Source organism: Schistocerca nitens, chromosome 6, assembly GCF_023898315.1.
Source record: "Schistocerca nitens isolate TAMUIC-IGC-003100 chromosome 6, iqSchNite1.1, whole genome shotgun sequence".
Taxonomy (NCBI): domain Eukaryota; kingdom Metazoa; phylum Arthropoda; class Insecta; order Orthoptera; family Acrididae; genus Schistocerca; species Schistocerca nitens.
Genome location: NC_064619.1, coordinates 7288337 through 7315611, shown reverse-complemented (window position 1 = coordinate 7315611; position 27275 = coordinate 7288337). Strand labels below are relative to the sequence as shown.

The 27275-nt window shown below is 44.8% G+C and overlaps 1 protein-coding gene across 1 annotated transcript in view; it reads right to left on the bottom strand.

Moving 5' to 3' along the window:
* LOC126262764 (facilitated trehalose transporter Tret1-like) overlaps positions 1-26676 on the bottom strand; it is a 268316-nt gene extending 241640 nt beyond the window's left edge. The window contains exon 1 of the mRNA XM_049959577.1: positions 26561-26676. The gene's annotated coding sequence lies outside the window, so the exon portion shown is untranslated. The remainder of the gene's footprint in view (positions 1-26560) is intronic.
* Positions 26677-27275: the final 599 nt, after the last annotated feature.

Genomic DNA, 27275 nt, shown 5'->3' with positions numbered 1-27275 from the left:
TAGAGCTATTGGATGTCCTCGTTGAAGATATCGTGCCAAATGCCGTCTAGTTGGGGCATTAGATCGTCAAAATCCCGAGCTGGTTGCAGGGTCCAGTTCACAATGCTCCAGACATTATCTGTGAGACTCCCGTCGGGCATGGGTGTGTGTGTTGTTCAAAAAATGGCTCTGAACACTATGGGACTTAACTGCTAAGGTCATCAGTCCTCTAGAACTTAGAACTACTTAAACCTAACCAACCTAAGGACAGCACACACATCCATGCCCGTGGCAGGATTGGAACCTGCGACCGTAGCGGTCGCGCAGTTCCAGACTGTAGCGCCTAGAACCGCTCGGCCACTCCGGCCGGCCTCAAGGATGGGCACAAGCTTCTTAAGCCCCTGTTGATTGATGTGTTTGTAAAACATTCACTAACGCAGTCAAATTTCTCCCGTTTTGCACAGGCAAAGAGGATGTGATTGACGTCACCTTCAATATTGTTAGTGCAGTCACATAACGGAATTGGATTAATTCCAATGCAACGGAGGGGCTTCGGAAAACTTCTGTGATTGAATCTTATTCGGCAAATAGTGGATATCAGCCACTTGAATAGACGATATCTAATGGTTACTGCTCAAGTGTAGCTGCCTTTCGAAACAGGTGGTACTGTCTTCCCCTGGCTAACTGAGTATGTTCTACTCCAGTGATGGTTTTGAAAGGATTTCTGTGTGGCCAGACAATAGAATTCTAAAGGCTCAATTTAAGTCGATTGAATTTTCGAATTCAGTGGCTTCTTCACGAAGAATATTGATTTCTTCGTTATGGATGATGCCACAGTGTGCGACGGTACCTAATGGTCACTGCTAAGTGTGGCTGCCTTTCCAAACAGCGTCCCATACGAGCAAACCTCTTGCGTCTTTGCCTGTGGTTACTCGTACTTCAGGTACTTGGGTTATGAATGGTTCTGTTTAAAAAGAATAACTGGATATAGCCATAGGGTCGAGCGGCGCAAGTCCGCTTTCATGCCACGCAGCTAATTCGCTGCAAATAGTAACCTGAAGCTGTGATCCTGCAGTCAAATAGTCTGTGCACTGCCTAGAATTGCGAAATAAAAAATACCCAGAAATACAAAATAAAAGCTAAATCAATAATTTAATAACAATTGTGCAAAAGATCCCAGACAAACACAACATCATACTTACGGGGGACTTCAATGCTCAAGTAGGAAAAGAGAAGAAATACAAAAATATTGTTGGAAACTACCCAGCGCACAATAGAACTAACCAAAATGGAGTCAGATTAGTAGAACTCTGCCAAGCGCATGGCTTGATCCTGAAATCCACAGCCTTTAAGAGACTACCCAGAAAACAGAAGACATGGACCTCACCAAACCCACACTTGGGTGAATTTCAACTTGATCATGTGGCGATAAAATGGAAACACCATACAGAAATACAAAATGTCAAAGTACTCAGAGGAGCAAACTTGGATTCTGATCACTATCTTTCTAAAATAAAACTCAAAATTATCCCCAAAAGGAAAGATAGAAACAGTAAACCCAAAAGCAGAAGATACGATCCAGAAAAGATAATGAATTCGAAGGAGTTTCCCCTCGCGACTCAAGATATAAGGAACCAAAATTGGGATCAAATGAAGGAAAGCCTACTAACCAAAGCTGAACAAATAGCACCTATAACCAAAATCAAAAAACACGCATGGTGGACAGAGGAATGTGACAAACTTATTGAGCAAAGAAAGAAAGCATGGCAACAGATGCAATCTCAGAAAAATGAATATAATAGGCAAAATTTCCTGAGTGTAAGAAAACTAGTGAGTAAAAACCTCAAAAGAATTAAAAAAGCACAAGAAGATCAACTCCTTTTGCAGATCAACGAAGACTTCAACAAAAACAAGACTAGGAGCTTTTACAGAACTTTTAAACAAAAAATAACCAAGTACAGCCCACCGACACTCCAATTACAAGATAAAAATGGTAATATTGCACACAACAACAGGGATAATTGCAAAATTTTGAGGGAATGTTTCAGAAACCTTCTCAACTGTAAAGAACCAATTGAAAAAATGGATTTCAGCAACTCAACTTCAACAAGTCCTAACTCAGAACCACCCACCGTCGAGGAACTACAATCAATCATTTTGAATCTCAAAAACTATAAGGCTTCGGGAGAGAACCAAATTACAGCTGAACTGTGGAAAAATGTCAATAGAAATGCCATAGAATCTCTCCAAAACATATTTGAAGAAATATGGAAAACAGAAAGAATTCCGGATGAATGGAAGATGGCCCTCATTCACCCAATTCATAAGAGGGGATCCAGAACAGACCCCAACAATTACAGAGGGATTTCGCTCCTTGACGTAACATACAAAATACTGTCTAAAGTCCTTTTGAACAGAGCAGAACCCCAGCTAGATTGTCAACTTGGAGAATACCAGGCAGGCTTCAGAAAGGGAAGATCCTGCCCAGAACAAATTCTAAACCTCAAAAATCTTATGGCCTACCAAAAATCGAGAGCAAAAGCGTATGTCATCACATTCATTGACTTTCAAAAGGCGTACGACTCCATAGACAGGGAATCTCTAATCTCCATATTAAAAGAATTGAACCTAGACAATAAAACTACAAACCTAATTAGAGAAACCATCATCAACACATACTCCAAAATTAAATTTATGGGAGAACTCTCAGACCTATTTGAGATAAAAACTGGAGTACGACAAGGTGATGGACTCTCTCCATTGTTATTTAACTGTGCCCTAGAAAAAATAGTAAGAGAATGGAACAAGAAAATCAATAGTGGAATCCGACTAGGAACAAAAAACAAAGGCATCAAGGTTAATTGCCTAGCATTTGCAGATGATATGGCCCTACTAGCTGAAACATGGGAAGAAGCCAAAGAACAGATCCTCGAATTACAGAAACAAGCAGAGAAAATAGGCCTTAAAATTTCTTTTGAAAAAACCAAAATAATCACAAATATAAAAAAGCCAATGAAATATCTTAAAGTAAGAGACCAAAAGATCGAAATTGTTAAAGAATTCAAATATCTTGGTGAATGGATTAGCTGGAACGCCCTTGAGAAAAAAGCAATAGAATTAAGAAGAAACAAAGTTGAACTAGCCTTTCAGCTTACTAAAAATACTTATAATAAAAAGTCCCTCTCATGGAATTCAAAAATAAAACATTACAACACTGTCATTAAACCAGAAGCACTATATGCAGCTGAGACATTATCTATCACTAACCATGGCCCAATTGAAAGGCTAGAGATCAAAGAAAGAAAAATATTGAGAAAAATTTTAGGCCCCAAATTTCATAACGACAAACTAATTCATACCAAAAATGAAACACTCTACAAAACCACAGAAAAACTTTCGGATACAATGAGGAAAAGAAGAATTGAGTTTTATGGGCACATTCTCAGAATGAACCCAAATAGACTTACAAAAAGAATGTTTGACTACTTCAGGAATAAAAAATCCAAACCAAATTGGTTTATCCAAACAGAGAAAGACTTAAGAGAACTACACATCACAGAAAAAATGCTCACAGACAGGACCGCAAAAATGATAAGCAAAGACAGAAAAGAGGGATTCCAGCTCCAAAATAGGAAGAAAAGAACGATTGTCATTTCTGATGAGGAAAGAAAAGCAAGATCAGAAAGAATGAAGCAGTACTGGGCGAAAAGAAAGGCACAGAACACACAGAAGTGATTGATTCAACGTACCCCAAAGTTGGGTGAAACGAAGAAGAACAATTGTTCTAGTCTAACGTTTGTAATTGATGTAGACGACAGATAATTACGTTGAATAATGTTCAGTCAAGAAAGGACACCTCAAATAAACGGGAAGTGGTCCTAAGATATTCAGTTAAAATGCAGACAGAAAATACCCTCATCAAATGCTGTAAAGTTATGTCGAGAGCGTTACGCTGATGGTAGAAATTTCCCCAGACTAAATTGTTATCAAAGATAGGAGAAAACAAAGTCCGCTTCGCAATTACGATATATGAAATATACTAGAGCTCGAAACAGTTCAGATTTCAACATGATGATTCACAAATTGACACACGCGATACAATGACTAGTAACTCATACTCTGTCTGTCCTCAGTTCCGTAATACAATCAAGAAAAACTATATAGAGTCCTGTTCTGGAGCGCGCATTCAGACCTCGCGAAATATAAAGTCCCTTCAAAAGTTAGTGTATTACAGCGGCCGTTCACAGCCCCAAAATCCGTCACCTATACGACCGAAGCACGCACTTTACCATAGGCAGGTCTGCGTGATCAGCACTCGACATAAAATTGTCCAGAATCGCTTCCTTGAGCTCTTCACTCGAGAGGTTCCAGTCTCCACTTGACTACTTTCTGCTTTTCCATTGGCTGAAAGCCATCCCCACCAAAAATACATCGTCCTTAAGCTCTACGAACTAAACTAATATATTACAACAATCTTTAAATAAAGAAATGTCTTTAACATTCACTCAGGTCATTTACAACAAATATAAGCTATAGTTGGTTCATAAATAAATAAGCTAGCATTCTTGTGCAATTGTGATGCGATAAACGATAGTACCAGGTGTAGCGGTATGAAATGAGCGTTAAGATGCAAATGTGTCGATAGGGAACATTTGTTGTGAACGAGCCATTTTTTTTTGTATGGTTGGTATGACGTCTGTCAAAGATATTTAGTATACATCAAGTCATCGAAGAAACATCATGTTTTCATCGTGTTAACAATGCCGAATTTTGTACCAGAAAGTGATGATTTGCGGAAAGCATTAATTTATTGTTTTCATTTGAAAAAAAAGTGCTGCAGAGTCGCATCGAATGCTTTTCGAGGCATGTGGTGATTATGCTCTATCAGAAGCAACATGCAAAAGATGGTTTCAATGGTTCAGAAATAATGATTTTCATGTAAGAAACGAAGAACGTGGAAGGCCACCAAAAAAGTTCGAAGACGCCGAATTGCAAGCAATATTAGATGAAGATGTAACTTTGAGTCAGAAGCAAATGGCAGCAATGCTAAATGTTGCACAACAAACAATTTCTGGGCGTTTGAAAGCTATGGGAAAAATCCAAAAGTGTGGAAAATGGGTGCCACATGAATTGAATGAAAGACAGATGGAAAACCGAAAAACCATTTGTCAAATTTTGCTTCAAAGACATGAAATATTATCAATTTTGCATCGAATTGTTACTGGCGATGAAAAATGGATTTATTTTAAGAATCCTAAACGGAAAAATCATGGGTTAATCCGGGACAACGATCAACATCGACTGCAAAACCAGATCGATTCGGCAAGAAGAGAATGCTCTTTGTTTGGTGGGATCAGAAAGGTGTGGTGTTATCATGAGCATCTAAAACCCGGTGAAACTGTGGAATACTAATGCTACAGACAACAAATGATCAATTTGAACTATGCATTGATCGAAAAAAGACCAGAATGGGCCAGAAGACATGGCAAAGTAATTTCTTTACACGACAATGCACCTGCACACAAAGCAAAACTGGTTCAGGATACAATCAAAACACTTGGCTGGGAGCTGCTACCCCACCCTCCGTATTCACCAGACTTGGCCCCTTCCGACTACCATTTGTTTTCATCAATGGGACACGCATTGGCTGAGGAACACTTTGATTCCTACGAAGAAGTAGAAAATTGGCTGTCTGATTGGTTTGCTTCAAAAGACGAACATTTCTATTGGCGCGGTGTCCACAAATTGCCAGAAAGGTGGTCAAAATGTATAGAAAGCAATGGTCAGTACTTTGAATAAAATGTTTTTACTTTTCAATTTAAAATTAGTGTTTCATTTTCACAAAAAAACGCTCATTTCATACCGGTACACCTGGTAGACCGTCCTTAAGTATTGTTTAAACAGTTTTTTGTGCCTGCTTGACAGAAGCGTCTTTTCGTTCACTTTTCAATTGTTGTATCCGCTAACACTAAGATTGACCACCTATAAATTAGCACAGTTTGTAATAGCACTTGCGATCAACACTTAAATAAAGTTACTGGAAAAAAGTAAACTGTTCATTAAATAAGTAAACAAGTATCATAATATGCGTTATTGAAGCTGTGCTCATTTACTGTGTAATTGTGGCGGATACGATGTTCTGACAAACATCTGCGTAATAAAAAAGACATAAAAGACGAAATAAATCAATAAAAAACTAGATGCAGATTTATAGCTTTCAAGGATGATAGCTATAATGCAACACTATCGTCTGAGACATCGTTTGTTGAAATCACATGAATCGATTAAAAGTTGTTAATTCAGATGTTCATTGTGTAAATGTTTATTCACTGTGAAATATTAACTTCTATAGTTTTAAAGATATGAAATATTGTTGTGCCATTGGATGTGCCTCATTTTCCTGAGATCGCAAACGTATTCAGATTCGCTTTAGTGTGTAACTGTGACTTATTGTCGAAGTTCAGAGAGCTGTAACTTAGCCAACTTCAAGATTATCTGACACTCGGCCATTTCTTGGAGCATTTTCTGTCCTCATAAGCGACAATCCGTCGCCAAAATTCCCTGTACTGGGATTTTTACACATCCGGTCCTTTTTACCTGGACTCGCTCTTATCGGTCACCTAGCCGGAATCCGTAACTGCCGCCGCGCCCTCTGGAACCTTGGCCCGCTAGGGTTCAGCTGTACAACTATTTCATCTCCTACCAATACTGGGCGGGCGATTAGCTCGCCTAAATACGCATAACGGTACAAGTGAGATATAACCTATGGGAATTCTGTCTCTGCTCTAATCTGCGAGCCTCTTCCTTATACGTCGTCACTGCAGAACAAAAAAGTGCAAACACACGAAAAAATCACTGAGAATTGAGGGCCTGTACAATATACAACTCATTAAATTTTTTATTGTATTTCTCAGTTTCAGGTCACACGAAGTGTATCACAACTCGCTTCGACATATCACAACGTGAGTGCCTTTCCTGCCCTGTTCAGTTGTACTTCGAGGAGTTTCTGTGTAACGAATTCAAATAGTTTGACGATGTCTTACTAAAAAGTAAAATCTCTTATGTTAACTTTCTGTGACCTGACGTTGAGAAATACAATAAAAGAATTTCGTTTACATGATTTTCACTGTGTTCCGTAAGGCAGTATTGTCTATTCTGTGTAAATCTGTACTTGACGTGGCCTGGGATGCTATACAATAGATGATTCATCTGAGCAAGAAAACAAGATGAGGACAACAAAAAGTCTAGGTCTGTGACTTGTTTGTAAATTTTATGCGAAGTGACACTTGTCCATAGATGGCTCAAATGGCGCTAAGCACTATGGGACATAACTTCTGAGGTCATCAGTCCCATAGACTTAAAACTAGTTAAACCTAACTAACCTAAGGACATCACACACATCCATGCGCGAGGCAGAATTCGAACCTGCGACCGAAGCAGGCGCGTGGTTCCGGACTGAAGCGCCTAGAACCGCTCGGCCACAACGGCCGGCTGTCCCTAGATGGAATATATTGACATTTCCAGGGAGCACACGACACTTTGGGTACGTTCGTGCTTTCACATTCGTTGGCTCTGCCTAACAACCAGACTGTCACATTCCAACCTATCACAGACCTCGGGTGAAGCTACAGTTAAGTCTGTCACCACAACCAGGTCCTCTGCTTTCACACTCGTTGACTTCCCCATATCACAAACAGACTACCTGCCAAAAGCTACTTATACCAGTAAGAACAGTACACTCCACAGAAATGTCCCTCCGTACAACTGTCACGCTGCACAAAGTGTACCAACCCCATTTCTGAAACTACTATGAACAGAAGCAGGTGCTTCGCCAACTCGTAGCAAAACGAACCATAAGATTTGTTACGCATTTCTACAGTATTTTTTGAAAGGATGTACCGTTGGAAGTGTACATTTTCTTTCGTATAGAGTACTAGAAAGTACAGACAGACAAATTTGCGACTGACCGCTCTGAATATAAACAGAACATCAAAGCAGGTCGTGCGTTGCTCTTATGGCTCAGAGACGAAGACGATATCCCATGACGTGTACGGGCCAGAAAACAGTACTGTTTGCATAACAAACGCTGATAGAACCAGCATATCTCAGAAACGCTTCTATTAACTATCTGATTTGTTGCCATGGGAAGAATATCTCACAATAACGTTGGGCAGAGTCACAGAATATCCGATTTTTTATGCGTGCACTTGTATGATCCTAAATTTTAACCATTTATTTTCATCAGATTCCGTGACGACCATGGACGTTATTCCTTTTCCTTGAATTTTTCATTTTGAAGCACCTCTCCTGTTGTACTAAAGATAGCTACAGAAACACGGAAACTCACGAAGGCATAGTAGGAGGCATATATGTAAAAAAAGTTCTGTTTTTGACATAGACCCATCTCTGACGCACACTCTCCTTCAAGCTCAGGAATATGATTGGTTACTGTACTGATCGTGCCAGAGACCATGGGGCATGGTCATATTCATCAACAAGGCTATCACGCGTACATCTATCATCCTTCCTCAACTATCCGGCCGGAGTGGCCGAGCGGTTCTCGGCGCTACAGTCTGGAACCGCGCGACCGCTACGGTTGCAGGTTCGAATCCTGCCTCGGGTATGGATGTGTGTGATCTCCTTAGGTTAGTTAGGTTTAAGTAGTACTAAGTTCTAGGAGATTGATGACCTCAGAAGTTAAGTCCCATAGTGCTCAGAGCCATTTGAACCATTTGAACCTTCCTCAACTTACCACCTTGGAGGTGATGGCTATCACAATCAACATGGCCCATGATGTTGTTATAATGATAGCAGCCTACCTGAGTACGCAGAGACAATTCGACGAAAGAGACTTCGCAACAATTTTTTTTTTTTTTGACCACTTTCATCAGATCCTTCTCTGTTGAGATCTAAATGCGAAGTACTACAGAAGGAACTCTCGCTGAAACCACCCGAAAGTAGATCAACTCCACTCCCTTGAGGAGCGCCTGAGAGCAGTTACTCTCGGCCCTGATGATCCAGCACATATTCTACACAACAGGAACCATCGCCCTGATGTTCTCGATGTCGCGATGCTAAAGGACCTCCATCTCGATCTCCAGCTCAGCACCATTGTGGACCTCACTTCAGACCACCACCTGGTCACTGGTCCAATCAGGAATGCTCTGGACCACATGCAACTCCCCACATCTACGGTCACGAACTGGGACCAGTATACTGTATGTCCGCGGCTCGCGGTCTTGCGGTAGCGTTCTCGCTTCCCGCGCACGGGTTCCCGGATTCGATTCCCGGCGGGGTCGGGGATTTTCTCTGTCTCGAGATGACTGGGTGTTGTGTGCCTTTCATCATCATTTCATCCTCATTCACTCGCAAGTCGCCGTAGTGGCGTTAAAGAACTTGTGGAGCGGCGGCCGAACCGCCCCACGAGGGGTCTCTCAACCACCAATGACATACGCTCATTATTATTATTATTATTTAGTATACTGTGTGGCTCAACAACAATGTCTGCCCAAAAGCAGGGAGATGATGAAACTGCAACAGGAGCATCACATCCGAGTCATTGAATTCTGGATTGAAGAATGGAAAAACATGATAGCCACCTCTCACCCTGCCCGCCCCGGTAGCTGAGTGGTCAGCCTGACAGACTGTCAATCCTAAGGGCCCGGGTTCGATTCCCGGCTGGGTCCGAGATTTTCTCCGCTCAGGGACTGGGTGTTGTGTTGTCCTAATCATCATCATTTCATCCCCATCGACGCGCAGGTCGCCGAAGTGGCGTCATATCGAAAGACCTGCACCAGGCGAACGGTCTACCCGACGGGAGGCCCTAGCCACACGACATTTCCATTTACCTCTCACCCTGCAATCTAGGAACGAATGGAGCGTGATACAATCAATCCATCATATACAACCTTCAGAACTGGCCATCTAGGGCCCAGCAGGCCACAGTTACGATCCTCTAAGTAAAGCCAAAATCTTCACCACAACATTTGAGGTCCAAAATACAATAGCTCGTAGTGGTGGCGATGAAGACGTGGCATGGACACGACAACTAGCACAGGAGATCAGGGACACAGCTCTTCTGATGTTGCCAGAGCTGTGAACACCTGCTGAAATCAAGACCCTAATCTGTTGGTTGGGAATCCATTCAGCTCCCAACCCAAACAGGATGACTATCATGCAAATCAGACACCTGCCAAGAAAGCCGTCTGTGCTTCTCACCTGGATCTTCAATCAGTTGCCTGCTCCTGACCGAGCGAGGTGGCGCAGTGGTTAGCACACTGGACTCGCATTCGGGAGGACGACGGTTCAATCCCGTCTCCGGCCATCCTGATTTAGGTTTTCCGTGATTTCCCTAAATCGCTTCAGGCAAATGCCGGGATGGTTCCTTTGAAAGGGCACGGCCGATTTCCTTCCCCATCCTTCCCTCACCCGAGCTTGCGCTCCGTCTCTAATGACCTCGTTGTAGACGGGACGTTAAACACTAATCTCCTCCTCCTCCTCCTGCTGCTCCTGGGATATGTCCCACCTCTGTGGAGGATCGCCCATGCAGTCCAGCTACCACAGCCTGATCTGATGCAACTGATCAACTACAGACCAATCAGATTACTATCCAAGTTATCAAAACTTCTCGAATGGCTCATCCTTGTCAGACTGAAACAACCAATTCTGTCGAACCTACATTTCAGAGACGCAGTGCTGTTTCTGGGTCTCCTTTTTGACTCCAGACTGTCAGGGTTGCCATACCTGCGAGACTCGAAAGTTTGATTTCCTTATGCAGGCACTGAACATCCTCGAGTGCCTCAGTCACAGGTCTTGGGGAGTGGACAGGACGTGTCTCCTCCAGTTTTATCAGACTTTTGTGCATTCGCAGCTGAACTACAGGTGCACGGTGTATGGGTCAGCGAGGCCCTCTTATTTGCGGATCCTTGACGCTGTCCGCCACGCAGGGATTTGACTGGCCACGGGTGCTTATCTGACCAGTCGCATACCCAGCCTCTGTGCTGAGGCCGGGGAACCGCCATTTACCATCTGGCAGCAGCTCCTTCTCGTGCGCTCCAACTTCACTCACGACATTCTTGCATATCCACCTCTGGACCATCTTTTTTCCCACTGTCCCCGAGCCACGATGTCGTTTGGGATCCGCAGGCAACATGTGCTGGAGCCCTCGGTGCGCAGTCCGTCTGGCCCCAAATCCAGGGTTTTAACCACTTGCCACCCTGGTTACTGGAGAATCCCAGAGTGATTTTAGATTTGGTGCGGTACAAGAGAGACTGCACTCCTGCTTCCGTTTTTAATGCAACATTTTCTGCCATTTTACCTGAGCACCACGACTATGTAACTGTTTTTAAGGATGGATCAAAACAGGGGGATTCTGTTGGTTGCTCTGTTGTTTTTTCGGATCATGTCCTCAAGGTCATACTGCCTCAAGCGTTTCCTGTCTTTGATGCAGAGTTGTCTGTGATCTTGCGGGCACTGGAGCAGCTGAGACACTCTTCCCGATCTAAATTTTTTGTCTTTTCCGATTCGCTCAGTGCCCTTCACTTGTTGCAACATTTGTATCCAGCAGCTAAAATAGTCCAGACCATCCAGTGTGCCCTCCTCCAACTACAGCGACTGGGGAAGGAGGTGGCTTTCTGCTGGGTTCCAGGGCACGTCGGCATTGCTGTGAGTGAAAGGGCAGATCACGCAGCCAAGGAGGCTTGCCTCGATCCGCAAATATTTCAGTGTGCCATACCCCTGCACGCACCCACCTCGCTGTTGAGCTCAAAAGTCTTGCATCGCTGGGAGGAAGAGTAGCTGGAAATGACTGACAGTAAGCTCCGTTTAGTCAAGCCAACAACGCGTTTGTGGTGTACTTCCTTCCAGCCACATACATGGGACGAGGTTCTCCTCACTCGCCTTCGCATAGGCCACCGTCCTATGACGCATGGCTTTTTGCTCCGGGGAGAGGACCCTCCAATATGTGGTGCTTGTGTCGTCCAGATCACTGCGCGCGACGTTTTATTGGATTGTGTTTTATCTTCTCACCAGCGGACCGCGGCTGACTTGCCGGCGGATCTGCCATCCCCTTTACGAAATAATCGAACGAATGTGGTTAAAGTTTTAAAGTTCTGTGACTTGTCCAATGTTTTTACCACGATTTTAGGGAGAGGATCTTAATTTGTTCACAGGCAGACTCGCTCACCCATATTTCACATAAGTGGAGAGCCAGCGACAATTTACTGTGACGTCCTTGACGCTCCTTTCACGTTTTACTTACGTTTGATTTCCTTATGCAGTATTTTTCGTCTTTGCCCGCTGTGTTTGCGTGAATGATCCCATTTTTGCTAATTTTGTCCACATTCGTTTCTTTCAATGTGTGTCAGGGCGCTGATAACCTCGGCGTTGGGCGCCTGCAAGCCGCAACACACACACTCACACATTATCAGATCCAATCACTTTGCGTTCAAGCTCAAACTGTCCACCAAACTCCATCTTTTACGAGTGGCAGGGTACATCATCTACAACCTTAATGTATCAAACCACACGGTTGCTGAAACTTCCAGGCGGATTAAAACTGTTTGCCGGACCGAAACTCGAACTCAGGTCCTTTGCAAAGATCCCAAGTTCGAGTCTCGGTCCGGCACACAGTTTTAATCTTCCAGGAAGTTTCATATCAACGCACGCTCCGCTGCAGAGTGAAAATCTCATTATGGATATACGGTTGCTTGGCATGAAGAAGGATTGCTATCATGTACGGAAAGAAAAATTACTGGTCAAAATTCATAACTTGGGCACAATTATGCCCTACACTTCTGTCTCATTGAGAGCTTCCTCCAGCTTCGACATCTCTTAGTTAAGATTGAAGGGCGTCGCTCCAGCTTGAAACACCTCGTGGATGGCGTCCCCCAGGGATCGGTACTGTCACCATTACTATTCGTCACCTATGTGAAAGATTTTTAACTCTGCCGTGGCTAGTATTGGCCCAATACGCTGATGATAGCACCCTGCTGACGGGCACTCATTGAGTGACTGCAGTTATTTGGCGTCTTCAGCAACAGCTCATTACCACTGAACGGTGGGCTGCAGACAATGACATCACCCTCAATACTGCCAAGACCCGCCCTTTAATGTTTATACGACAGCGTCCTGACCTCCGAGACAGGCTCACTCTTCACTCTAGAGAACTGGAATGGGCTGACCATGGCAAATGCTTCAGGTCATTCTGGACAGCGAACTCATCTCTAAACAACATGTCCAGGAGAAATGGGTTCACATCCTTCGCCTCATCGTTTAACTGTACCCTTTGCTTGCCAGCACTGAAATGCAAGTCCACACGAAACATCGCCTCTTCCGAGCAACAGTCCCCCAATGATCTTGTATGGCTGTTCTCCTTGGGGAACATGTCCTTCCAATCTCCAATTCATTCAAAGACTTCAGAACCAGTGCTTGTGTCTCATCCTGGGGGCACCGAGGTGGGCACCAGTCCTAGATCTACATGCTGATCTGTACCAGCCGACTGTTCAATGGTCGATCATATGCACCACCAAATTGCTGAGTAAGGTCGAACTCCTGCGTCCGCACTCGAGACGCCTGGAATCCATGGGCTCTGTCACGCCTCAACGCTAGCACTGCAATATGGCGCCTCGTGCCCTCATTGAAGTCCCTTAATTACGTCAACACCAGTAACCTACCTGTAATAAGGGATTAAGGATGATGAGCCCACAGTCCTCATAAGACATAAATAAAAATGTTGTTGCCCTTCTACCTACCACGTTGAAGTCCAGCCCCAAAGTTACACTCCTGGAAATGGAAAAAAGAACACATTGACACCGGTGTGTCAGACCCACCATACTTGCTCCGGACACTGCGAGAGGGCTGTACAAGCAATGATCACACGCACGGCACAGCGGACACACCAGGAACCGCGGTGTTGGCCGTCGAATGGCGCTAGCTGCGCAGCATTTGTGCACCGCCGCCGTCAGTGTCAGCCAGGTTGCCGTGGCATACGGAGCTCCATCGCAGTCTTTAACACTGGTAGCATGCCGCGACAGCGTGGACGTGAACCGTATGTGCAGTTGACGGACTTTGAGCGAGGGCGTATAGTGGGCATGCGGGAGGCCGGGTGGACGTACCGCCGCATTGCTCAACATGTGGGGCGTGAGGTCTCCACAGTACATCAATGTTGTCGCCAGTGGTCGGCGGAAGGTGCACGTGCCCGTCGACCTGGGACCGGACCGCAGCGATGCACGGATGCACGCCAAGACCGTAGGATCCTACACAGTGCAGTAGGGGACCGCACCGCCACTTCCCAGCAAATTAGGGACACTGTTGCTCCTGGGGTATCGGCGAGGACCATTCGCAACCGTCTCCATGAAGCTGGGCTACGGTCCCGCACACCGTTAGGCCGTCTTCCGCTCACGCCCCAACATCGTGCAGCCCGCCTCCAGTGGTGTCGCGACAGGCGTGAATGGAGGGACGAATGGAGACGTGTCATCTTCAGCGATGAGAGTCGCTTCTGCCTTGGTGCCAATGATGGTCGTATGCGTGTTTGGCGCCGTGCAGGTGAGCGCCACAATCAGGACTGCATACGACCGAGGCACACAGGGCCAACACCCGGCATCATGGTGTGGGGAACGATCTCCTACACTGGCCGTACACCACTGGTGATCGTCGAGGGGACACTGAATAGTGCACGGTACATCCAAACCGTCATCGAACCCATCGTTCTATCATTCCTAGACCGGCAAGGGAACTTGCTGTTCCAACAGGACAATGCACGTCCGCATGTATCCCGTGCCACCCAACGTGCTCTAGAAGGTGTAAGTCAACTACTCTGGCCAGCAAGATCTCCGGATCTGTCCCCCATTGAGCATGTTTGGGACTGGATGAAGCGTCGTCTCACGCGGTCTGCACGTCCAGCACGAACGCTGGTCCAACTGAGGCGCCAGGTGGAAATGGGATGGCAAGCCGTTCCACAGGACTACATCCAGCATCTGTACGATCGTCTCCATGGGAGAATAGCAGCCTGCATTGCTGCGAAAGGTGGATATACACTGTACTAGTGCCGACATTGTGCATGCTCTGTTGCCTGTGTCTATGTGCCTGTGGTTCTGTCAGTGTGATCATGTGATGTATCTGACCCCAGGAATGTGTCAATAAAGTTTCCCCTTCCTGGGACAATGAATTCACGGTGTTCTTATTTCAATTTCCAGGAGTGTAGTTGCACTTCAGTTTCACCATACAGACACAAGCAAAAAATTTTGTTTGTCACCGGAAAAAACTTTCTCTGCTAATGACAGCAAGGTTCCAATCACTGAAAAAACCAAAGAACTCCTCCAACGGAAAGCAAGGAAGTTTACAGTTGGCCACTATCCAATAAAGTTAACCTGAATGTAGAGAAATCAAATGAATGAGTTAAGTTTTAAGGGAGAAAATTGCACTGTTAAATTAAATTGTTGCCAAAACATGCACGGCGCATTGCATTCCCAAGGGTACAAACAATCAGTATTCAGTTCATCTAAATCCACAAGTAAGAACATTATGTATATATTTCAAATTCCGGATAGTTTGACTGTGTAGATGAAATGAGTGTTTCCTCGCATTTCCTGGAAATCAGTCTCACTTACGCAGGTTGAAGGTCGGGTGGTCGTATATAAAGAGATCCGTAGATGCCGTACATGAAAAATAATATTTCATATAAGAGTTTTGGGCGTGAAATATCTAGCCTAACTATGACGCTCAGATTCAGGATTTTCTCAGTTAACCAGTCTCACATATCCAGGTCCAACTCCATTTCTTGTGAACTTCGGCGCTAACAGTCGCCTGCAATTTGAAATCAGCGACAAACATCTAATAAGCGCCATTAATAACAAAAATGGTTCAAATGGCTCTGAGCACTATGGGACTTAACTTCTAAGGTCATCAGTCCCCTAGAACTTAGAACTACTTAAACCTAACTAACTTAAGGACATGACACACATCCATGCCCGAGGCAGGATTCGAACCTGCGACCGTAGCTGTCGCGCGGTTCTAGACTGTAGCGCCTAGAAACGCTCAGCCACCTAGGCCGGTACCATTAATAAATAAATGAGATACAAGTATAACATTAACATTATGAAGGCTTTCGGAACATGGCCATATACATGAAATGTTCCATTAACATCGAGATCATTAGAGACGGAACCCTCCATCTGAGCAGTACGTGGGGCAGAGCGGCCGTAGTATGTTTCACAGAGGCCTCTGTACATTCCGCTGAAGCCATCTCGGATAACAGCGACTTGAACTCCCGCACTCTGGGAAGCGAGTACAATCTCTTAGCCACTGCTCTTATTTTAAACCAGCAGCCTCGGAAAAACGGCAATGCTTGCCGAGTTTGTCTCTATATTCCCAGCGCCGTGATTTACTGCACGAAGGCCCTAAATGTGGTGACAGTGATTGAGAGGCGGCGTTGCCTCAGGTGAAGTATGTAACGTCGTCACAAGACGGTGGCAAGACGTTTCTTGCTGTGATGGATGGGCTGACGAATCACGCTTTTACTACGCGGAACCATCTGAAGTCTGCGGGTTTGGAGGAAGACAAGTGAACACCACCGAACCAGCTTACGTAACAGCCTGATGCGAAATTTGCGGGTGGGGTTTGTTACAGTGTGACCGTATTTCTCGGAACGAGTGTTTGGCCTGTTAGTTACGTACTTGATTTAATGTTCTATGGTTCGCCTTCGCGATAATGTGTAAAATCATTTATAAAAACTGAAGTAATTTCTCAGCGAACATATAATCGTTTTTATTACGAGGGTTATCAGAAAACTAAGGGAGTTTAGTAGGGAATGCCCCTGGGAGAATTTGGTCTCAGTGCCGTATAGCGAAAAGCCTGTGGAAGGTCGATCATTCGCAACAGTCAGTAGTTCGTCGATTAGTGTTGTGGTGACTGTTAGCGCGTTCTCATTCCGGCTCCCACCAAGTACTAAATGCGTGCCATAATTCACTACCTAAATGCTAAGGGCATCAACGCCGCTGCGATTCATCGCGAGATTGTTTCAGTTAATGGAGAGGGAGTAATCTCAAGGCAGCACGTGACGAAATGGGTGCGGAATTTCAATTTTGGAAGGACGGAAATTCACGATGATGACAGAACTGGAAGACCGTCTGTTGTGACTGATGATGTAGTGCAGAAAATTGAAGAACAAATTCTCTCTGACGGCCGTTCGACAACTGACGATCTGCATGCAGTTTATCCAAACATTTCACGAACTGTTGTTCGTGCAATTTGATCGACTAAATTATCGCAATTTGCGTGCACAATGGGTGCCCAAGATGCTTACCGAAGCACACAAAATGAATAGTCCGCGCCGCTCGTGAAATTCTAGACCGTTTTGAGACTCAGAGCGAGGGTTTTCTCAACTATATAGTGACAGGAGATGTAACTTGGGTTTATCACCTTACTCCAGAGAGTATACGACAATCAATACAGTGGTGCTATTCCCATTCTCCTTCAGCCAAAAAAATTCAAAACTCAACAAACAGCGAGGAAACTCATAGTGTCAGTGTTTTGCGACAGAAAAGGGATTCTGCTGGTTGATTTTTTTGGAAAGAAGTGAAACAATAAATGCTGCAATATATGTGAGACCACGAAGAATCTTCGCAGAGCCATACAAAGGCATGGGATGCAGAGAACGGGAGTCCGTCACCTTCATGACAACGCGCGCCCGCACACCGCTCGTCCAACACAAGAGTTGTTGACTTCGTTTGGTTGGTATGTTTTAAGCCACCCCTCTCACAGCAACTAGTGACTATTATCTGTTCACTAAATTGAAAGAACACCTTCGAAGTAAAGAAATGGCCGAAGAAGGCGGCGGGAGACGTCTATGACACAGGAATAAAAAAAATCGTCCCACTGATGACAAAATGTATGTAGGTAAATGGTGATTATATGGAAAAATAATTCTATACCTATACGACAATGCATGTAAATTTTATTAACATATATATATTTTTTGTACTTCAAAAAATTCTTGTAACCTTACTTTCCCGATTGGCCTCGTACATACTCACTATAAAACAGTACCGCAGTAACGGCAAACGATTATTCAGATCTTCAGTCCTTTTGTTGGTGAGGAACTGGACGGAAGATTACCGATTTGTCAGAACAAACTGCTGCTGTCTCCAGGCAGGAAACATGTACACTGAGGTGACGAAAGTCATGAGACCGCGATATGTCCATATATAGATGGTAGTAGTATCGCTTAGACAAGGTATAGAAGGGCAGTAGAGCTGTTGTTTGTGCTCAGGCGACTCCTGTGAAAAGGTTTCCGGCATGATTATGGCCGCACGACGGGAACCGAGAGACTTTGAACGCCGAACGGTAGTTGGATCAAGATGCATGGGACACTCCGATCGTCAGGGAATTCAATATTACGAGATCCAAAGTGTCAAGAGTGTGCTGGGAATGTCAAATTTCAGCCATTAGTTCTCACTAAGGACAACGCAGTGGCCGAGAGCCTACACTTAAAGACCGAGAGCAGCATCGTTTGCGTGATGTTGTCAGAACTATCAGACAAGCAACACCGCGTGAAATAACCGCAGAAATCAATATGGGACGTACGATGAACATAGGCGTTAATCGGCTATGACAGCAGACGACTGGCGCGACTGCCTCTGCTAACAGCACGACATCGCCTGCAGCGGCTCACCTAGGCTCGTGACCATATCGGTTGCTCCCTAGACGACTGGAAAACCGAGGCCTGGTCAGATGAGTCTTGATTTCAGATGGTAAGAGCTGATGGCAGGGTCCGAACGTGGCGCAGGCCCCACGAAGCCATGGATCCAAGTTGTCAACAACTGACTGTGCAAGCTGGTGGTGGTGGTGTCACAACGGTGTGAGCTGCGTTTACACGGAAAGGACTGGGTCCTCTGGTCGAATTGAACTGGTCATTGGCTGGAAATGGTTACGTTCGGCTGCCTGGAGACCATTTGCAACCATTCATGGACTTAATTTTTGTGGATGACAATGCGCCATGTCACCAGGCCACAAATGTTCGCGATTAGTTTGAAGTGTATTCTGGATAGTTCGAGCGAATGATTTGGCTACTCTGATCGTCCGAAAGGAATCCTATCGAACATTTATGGGACAAAATCGAGAGGTCAGTTCGTGCACGGAATCCTGCTCCGGCAACACTTTCGCAATGATGGACGGCCGTAGTGGAAGCATAGCTCAATATTTCTGCAACGGACTTCAGACGACTTGTTGAGCCCATGAGACGTCGAGTTGTTGCATTACGATGGGCGAAAGAAGGTCCGACATGATATCAGGAGGTATCCCATAGCTCTTGTCACCTCAGTGTATGTTTTTTATAGCTTGAGAATTGTAAACTAAGCTGTAGAAAGAAGAACCTTATATATATTAGATCACTGTACTGCATTTAATTATTAGAAGAATGCTGCTGGTTCCATTCGACGAAATCTTTTATCTGTGGTTATTTGCTAGTCAGTTGTGAAAGCACTGGGGAATTCTTATTTGGGGCTTAGTGGCGAGCAGCTGAGTTTTTCAGAGAATGAGATTTGTTTTTCTGTGAATCAGGGTGAATCTATCTGGAATACTTTATTATTGAGATGAAAACTCATTTTTAATTATGTCTCGTTCCTTATACGGACGGAGAAAATTTTGTAGGAATTACAAGGTAACCGTCGAATGCTCAAGAATGATACGTCTGTTTGTCAGAACTATTAATTGAAGAAAAACTTTGTCCCTTATATAACTAATAACATCCAAGTTTAGTGTTAATTTTCTCTCTTTGTTTACATTAACTCACGAATAACGCAACCAGTTGAAATATTTTAATTTTTGTAATAAGGGGATTCTGTAATTGTCAGATGCTGGGCAGTCTTTTTAGTAATAATCAGAGTTTGATTTCTCAAGAATGATTTTCTTTCAAGTGAAGCCCACCTCCGTGATTATACAGGGTGTACATAAAGTCCGGGAATACTTTCGCTTATTTATTGCACAAGAACCAAACATTTCACAGATTTCATACACATGTCATTTTGAAGAGGAATCCTGGAAAGTTTTTTTTTTCATGTACACCGCCACAGCGTAGTTTGGTAATTTGCCGATAATTTATTCATGTGAATATTCCAAGTCAAACACTGCACTTCGTATCACGCAACATTCATAACGTACATCGGTACTGATTTTTGTTTGTATAGTTTTCGTTGAGCGCACAATTAGTTTCTTTTGGCATTTAATTAGATTCATTTTCCTTATTCCAAATTTTGCGTTCCGTGAACTTCAAAGTTCTATTGTAGACACCGTGCACATACGCAACACAGAGCCAAACAACAGCTAGTTTTGCTGAGCAGTTGAATACGATACCATAAGTACACATTATATCAGGAGAAAATTTTTGAAATCAATAAATTCAGTTTCTCACATACAGACATTTTCATAGAAAGTTTACAAAACAGTAGCCGAATACGTGTACCTTGGGAAACTGAAAACAACGTCAGGGCAAACTAGAAAAGAAAAAATAAACAGAAGAATAAAAATAGCTAGGATTGCATTTGGGAAATTTAAAAATGTATTTAAATTTCCATTGTGTTTGAAACGTGCGATCGACGACGCCCATGCACTGCCTGTTCCAGAATGCTATACAAGAATTCAGAGTTGTTCAATAGCCAACGGAAAGAACCACGTTTAGGATAAAGGGACAGGTAGATTAACATATGAGCAAAAGAACAGATAGGAGTGAAATTGGAATGGAAATGAGAAGATATAACAGGACGATCTAACAGAACACGGGCTAATTAACTTTTTTGTTTGCGTTCGTCGAAATAAGAAACGAAGTGGTGATCAGCTACTGGAATATAACATGATATATCGAGTCAGGAACAACCACTTACTCAACAGAGAATGAAATATGGCTTATCATGAAGCTAGTAGACTTTTGGAGAAGTGAAACTGTGATCGGTTTGGTCATTTTCTTCTTCCGTACAACAAATCATGTCGTCATTTCACTAAGAATACATATTCTTCTTACCCCTGAACGTTGAGAACCATTTGTAGCACTTACAAGGCAAACACAAGTCCTGCAAACAGTTATTCGCTGGAAACTAAATATATCATTTTCAGAATGACTATAAATGTTTGGACTAAGTCGAAGTGTTTCATAACAGAACACTGAAAGAAATAGCACCTGAGTACTCTTACACTCATGAGATCCAGTGAAACAAATGAAGAAATATCGGGGAATGCGGTAGTGAACTGGACGCGCTCTTTGCGAAGGGAAGTGTTGCGTGCAGTGTTCCGTGAGACGTCTGATCCACTATAGTCCGATCCACAAACGATGGATGTTCGCGGACTGCAGTGTTGACGATTCCAAGCTACATCTGTGGTTCGCGCATACGCGTGCTTTTCGCTTGGAGAAAGCGTATACACTGCAAATTACGTCTCCCGCTCACCTATGTACAATTTGTCACTTACCACCACAATGAGCGAGTGCGACTCGCAACAAATGGAATCGAAATTCACTGAACAACTCGCTACAATCACGTTTAATGCTCGCATTAACTACAGCATTCACGACAGAGCGCTCAGAACATGCTAAATGCTAATTTGCAATTGGAGGGTACGTGACGCAGAAAAAGCCTAAACTCGACCGCGATCGTTCGTGGCTCCAACTACAACCATGTGGCTCTACCAACTGACCCTTAGATTTGGGGCTCAGTGCCCGGACACCAGTACCCTAAACCATTACGTCCCAAATCCTTAACAAATTCGACTGGCGTTTGCAGATAAGCTCCTAGTTTATCAAAGTAGTCAGTGTTAGCTGAAAATCGTAGCACACACACGGTGCCGCCGATGACATGTGTCAATGAAATACAACGTAGTGGTCATCAGCATAACGACCAGCCCCATGCAGTTTCCGTGTCACTGTGGAGCATGGGATTGCGTCTCTTGTAGTCCTGTTAAATGTGGTTGAAACTACACCTGCTGTTTGACATTGGTCCCTTTTTGACTTTTGCACAGTGTCGCGGTCATCTACTGCTGTCGTTGATCACAGTCGCCCACCCCCGCTGCTGCCGACAGCAGTGCATGTGGTTCCGAACGCTCCCTACGCTCGTAAGCAATGCTGCGGACAATACCAAACTCCTGGGCTACTTTTGTCACACTTCGTCCTCTTTCCAGTTTCCCGATGGTTCTTTCCCGTGTGAAATCATCCAAATGTCGTCTCTAGCCCATGTTTTAATGAAGGACACCAGCACAGTGCACCTAAACTGCTCACTGATTGATAAACGTTGACTTTTCCCGTTCCTTCAACTGCCTCGTGTTGCGGGGAGAGTCCCATTTGACGCTACAGTCACGCGAACCTCAAGCATTCGATGTCCAGTTTTCTGTGCACGACCGGAAGACCTCTGTTAACATGCTCCTGCACTGTCATTCATTTCCACCGAGTTATTAACGTGTTTCGTTACTTTATCTACCACGTCCTTACGTTTTGCAGAGCAGTGTACTTTAAGCAGCACGTCACGTGTCTGCAACGCTTCCAGGCGGCATTCAGTCTCGTGGTAGGCTGTGGTCATGAAGCTTATAGTAATGAAGACTGCCGAAGGAAGAGTTACTGTATTTATCTATTAGTATTCTTGTTCCAGGATATAGTGCATAGACAGCACCACCACGCTATGTCTTGTGACGTCAGAAGAATTTGACACAAGTCTGTGTTTGAGGTGTTTGGCTCACGAGCGAACAGGCTCTTGTACAGAGGGAGCTAGATGGAACTGACACGGCACTGCTAAGAAAGGCTTTTACTATCTTCCGTGCATTCTTAGATGAAATCGAACAGGCCATTTGATACTGGTTTTGATAGCTGGCAGTCTCCTACCATCACTGTGGTGCGAGGGAAGGGGTGGGGGGGTTGCATGGAGGAGGTAGAGACGACAAAGAGTCTTTCTATGTACGGGCTTGATGGGGTTGGAGGCATAAGTTTAAGTAATAAGTCAGAACGTCAAGCCTAATGCTGAACTTTTGCTGCATGAAAAACCGAAATGTAGTACCGGTAAGCGATATACTTTTTACCTTTCGTCATTTTCTGAGTGGTGTCAGCCTAAAGGTTTAAAATTATCTGTAATGTTTGCTGTAAGTCGCTAAGTGCTCTCGTCCTCAAATACTGGACGAACAGAGCGTTAATTTGAGCGCAGTGAGGTACATTGCCTCACGACGTATTCGTATACATAGTTCCTAACTGCAGTACATGTCTTACTTCGGCAAGCCTTTAATATAACATTATGCCTCTTAATGAGTAGATTATGACAGCATTTTGAATTTTTAAATTTGGCGAGAAAACACTTGAGCCATTTACAATCAAATTTTCCTTACCCCTCGAAGCCGTTAGATAGGCAACCTGCAACTGACTTTTGCACAATGAACCACGCTGGACTCGCATTCGGGATGACAGTGGTTCAAATCCTATCCGGCCCATTCTCACTTATTTTTCAGGTGCATTCTCTAAAACGCTTAAGGCCATTGCCAGGGTTGTTCCTTTGAAAAGAAGACGGCGGAATTCCTTTCCCTTACTCACTCAATTTGAGTTCGTGCTGCATCTCTATCGACCTTGTCGTCGAAGGGACGTTAAACCCTTCCTTGGATTAGCACCAGTGTAGTGAGTGTTATGGATGAGTTTGGAAATGAAATGAAGGGTGAAGGTGTAATTCGATGAAAGAAAACCTCTGAAATCTGACTAAAAAGCCCTCATAGTCAACCGTCATCATCCGACGGGCGAATCATTAACTACGCCACATGTCCTTACTCGATGGGGCGTGGAGGAAGTGTTTCGGACTGAACACAAGACACTGACGCGAAGTTTGCACCTGCTCGCTATGCATAACACACTGACTGCAAAGACATGGAGGTGACAGGTTCCGATTTGCGACCGTTAATGCGGTGCACAAGAGCATTGTTTTACACATTCGCGTAGACAAATGTCGGGCTGTTTCCCATATCCATCTGTGATATTCAATATACGGTCAGCTAAAATAAGAAAACAGACGATTCAGAGGCGGATGCTGAGCAAAACTTTCCTTTCCTAGTACGTTTGAGAAGACACGTCACATCTGCATCCAAAAGACTGCTCTGCAGTTCACGCTTAATTGTTTGGCAGAAGGTTGGTATAAACACTTTTAAGACTACTTGTCAACCTCCAACTTTCGAACAGCAAGTGGAAAAGTGAACACGTAAAGCTTACGATTTCTCTTGCGTTATTATGATGGGTGTTTCTCCCTAAGTAGATGGGAGTCAACAAAATATTTTCGCATTCGGAACAGAAAGTTTGCGACTTTAATAGAAAACGAGCCGATCTTCTTCGAACTTTCTCGATGTTTTCCGTCAATACTATCTCGAAAGGATCCTATACTGCTCAGTATTACTCCGAAAGAGGACGAACACATATTGTGCACGGAGTCTCTCTGGTAGAATTGTTACATTTTATAAGTGTTCTGCCAATAATACGAAATTTTTTGTTACCCTTCTCACAAAATTTTGTACGTAATGATTCCAATTTAAGTTATAGGCAATATTGTAAACCCTATGTCCTCAGCTGAATCGTCAACCTTTAAGTTTGCGCGATTTACCGTGAAACCGAGGTTTTCTACAGTTGGAGTCCCGTACGATGGCGGTCGAGTTTAGTCTTGCTCTGCGCACGCGCAAACAAAGTTGACACTCGGCGCAGTGGCTGATGGGAGCGACCGTAAAGGCATTTCCCATTTACAGTCGCTCACATCGGCCACCGTGCCGAATGTCAGCTTTGCTTGCTCGTATGTCCGGCATTCCTCGTAAGCTAGTGAGCGTTCAGTAGTATTATGAGCGCTCTGCCTTGAAACCTCCTGGCAGATTAAAACTGTGTGCCGGGCCAAGACTCGAACTCGAGACCTTTGCCTTTCGCGGGCAAGTACTCTACCAACTGAGCTATCCAAGCACGACTCACGCCCCGTCCTCACAGCTTCACTTCCGCCAGTACCTCGTCTCCTACCTTCCTAACTTTACAGAAGCTCTCCTGCGAACCTTGCAGAACTAGCACTCCGCTGCAGAGTGAAAATCTCATTCTGGAAACATCCCCCAGGCTGTGGCTAAGCTATGTCTCCGCAATATCCTTTCTTTCAGGAGTGCTAGTTCTGCAGGTTCGCAGGAGAGCTTCTGTAAAGTTTGGAAGGTAGGAGACGAGGTACTGGCAGAAGTAAAGCTGTGAGGACGGGGCGTGAGTCGTGCTTGGGTAGCTCAGTTGGTAGAGCACTTGCCCGGCACACAGTTTTAATCTGCCAGGAAGTTTCACATCTGCGCACAGTCCGCTGCAGAGTGAAAATCTCATTCTGGAATACAGCCTCATTTGTACATTCTTGGAACGAAGTTATTTCACAATGTAAATAGCTAATGTTACACTATCGTTAATTTCTTAACTCGAATCAATGCACACACTACGCACAAATTAAAAAAATGTTGTAGTCGCACCAAGAAGAAACACTTTTTTTACATGGCATAGTGAAAGCACTAGGCAGTGTTTATCGATTTACGAAAAACATCTGACGCAGTACCACTCCTACGCTTGTTATCAAATTACGCCTGCAAGGGGTATCAACTACCAAGCAAAATTTACGACTGGATTGGGGATTCTTTGATAGGGAGGGTGCACCAACTTATCTTGAATGGAGAGTAATCGACACACGTAGAAGTAACTTTGGGCGTGCCCCAGGGAAGTGTGTTGGATCTCTTGCTGTTCATGTTGTATAGTAATGACCTTGTGGAATAACATTAATAGTAACCTCAGACTTTTTGCAGATGGTGCAGTTGCCTGTAGTGAAGTACAGTCTGCAAGTAGCTGCACAAATATTCAGTCAGATCTTAATTAGTTTTCAAAGTCGTGCAAAGATTGGCAAGCTGTTTTAAATGTTCATAAATGAAAACTGTGCAGATCTCAAAACGAAAACACTTATTATCCTATGATTATAGTAGCAGTAGGTCACGGCTGGAATCGGTGAGCTCATACAAATACTGGGGTATAAGACTGTGTCGGATGGAGCGGCCACAAATTCTCAGTCGTGGATAAAGCAGGTAGCAGACTTCGGTTTATTGATAGAATATGAGGCAAAGAGGACTGCTTCGTGCGACGCAGTCTACAGTATAGCTCAAGTGTGTGGCACCGTACCAAATATGATTAACAGGGAATGTTGAACGTATGGGGAGAAGGACAGCACGAAAGGTGACAGGTTTATCTGACCCGCGGGAGAGTTACAGACACGTTGAAAGAACTGAAGTAGCAGGCTCTCGGAGATAGACGTAAGTCGCTCCCGAAGGATCGCAGGGGCAAGATCAGATTAATTACAGCGCGCACAGAGCCATTTAAGCAGTCATTCTTCCCACACTCGAGACGTGTATGGAACGAGAAAAGAAGCCTTAATTACTGGAACAGTGGAACGTACGCTTTGCCATACACTTCACAGTGGTTTATAGGAGCGTGGATATAGATGCCGTGCAACCGGGAAACGAAGCTGAGATGTATGAGTTCTAGCGCAGCAGCGGACAAGGTGGTGGTGCAGTGCGCCGCGTGTGAGCGGATTACCTGAGCGCCTCAGAGCAAGTCGTAAAAAGGCCCGCAGGAGCGAAGAGCGCGTGGTGTGAGCGCCGCGCACTTGAGGACTGTGGCGAGCGACCGAGCCTCGCGGGCTCCGCAGTTCCCGTGTGGTCGGGGTGGGGACTGAGGAGGGGGGGGGAAGGGGGAGCGGGGGGGGGGGAGCGGGGGGGGGGGGGAGCGCTACCACGACGCGTTCTCCGCTGACGACATGCGGGGCGTAGCACGCGGCGCCGAATGTTCCGTTCTCCGGCCTGTCTCTAGTCGACAGTTCATCTACTGTTCGCTAATTGCCTCACAGGGGGCGTTCCGGAATGGCCCTCTACGACAAGCTGAGTACAGAATGTCTGCGGAGAGCCGGCCAATGTGGCCGAGCGGTTCTAGGCGCTACAGTCTGGAACCGCGCGACCTCTACAGTCGCAGGTTCGAATCCTGCCGCGGGCATGGATGTGTGTGATGTCCTTAGGTTAGTTAGGTTTAAGTAGTTCTAAGTTATAGGGGACTGATGACCTCAGATGTTAAGTTCCATAGCGCTCAGAGCCATTTGAATCATTTGTCTGCGGAGAACTTTCCAGCTAGGTTCAAAAACGGTTCAAATGGCTCTGAGCACTATGGGACTAAAGCGCCTAGAACCGCTCGGCCACAGCGGCCCGGCTCCAGCTAGGTAAAGTGGCCCATTCACACGCTGACTTCACCTGCCACAGAC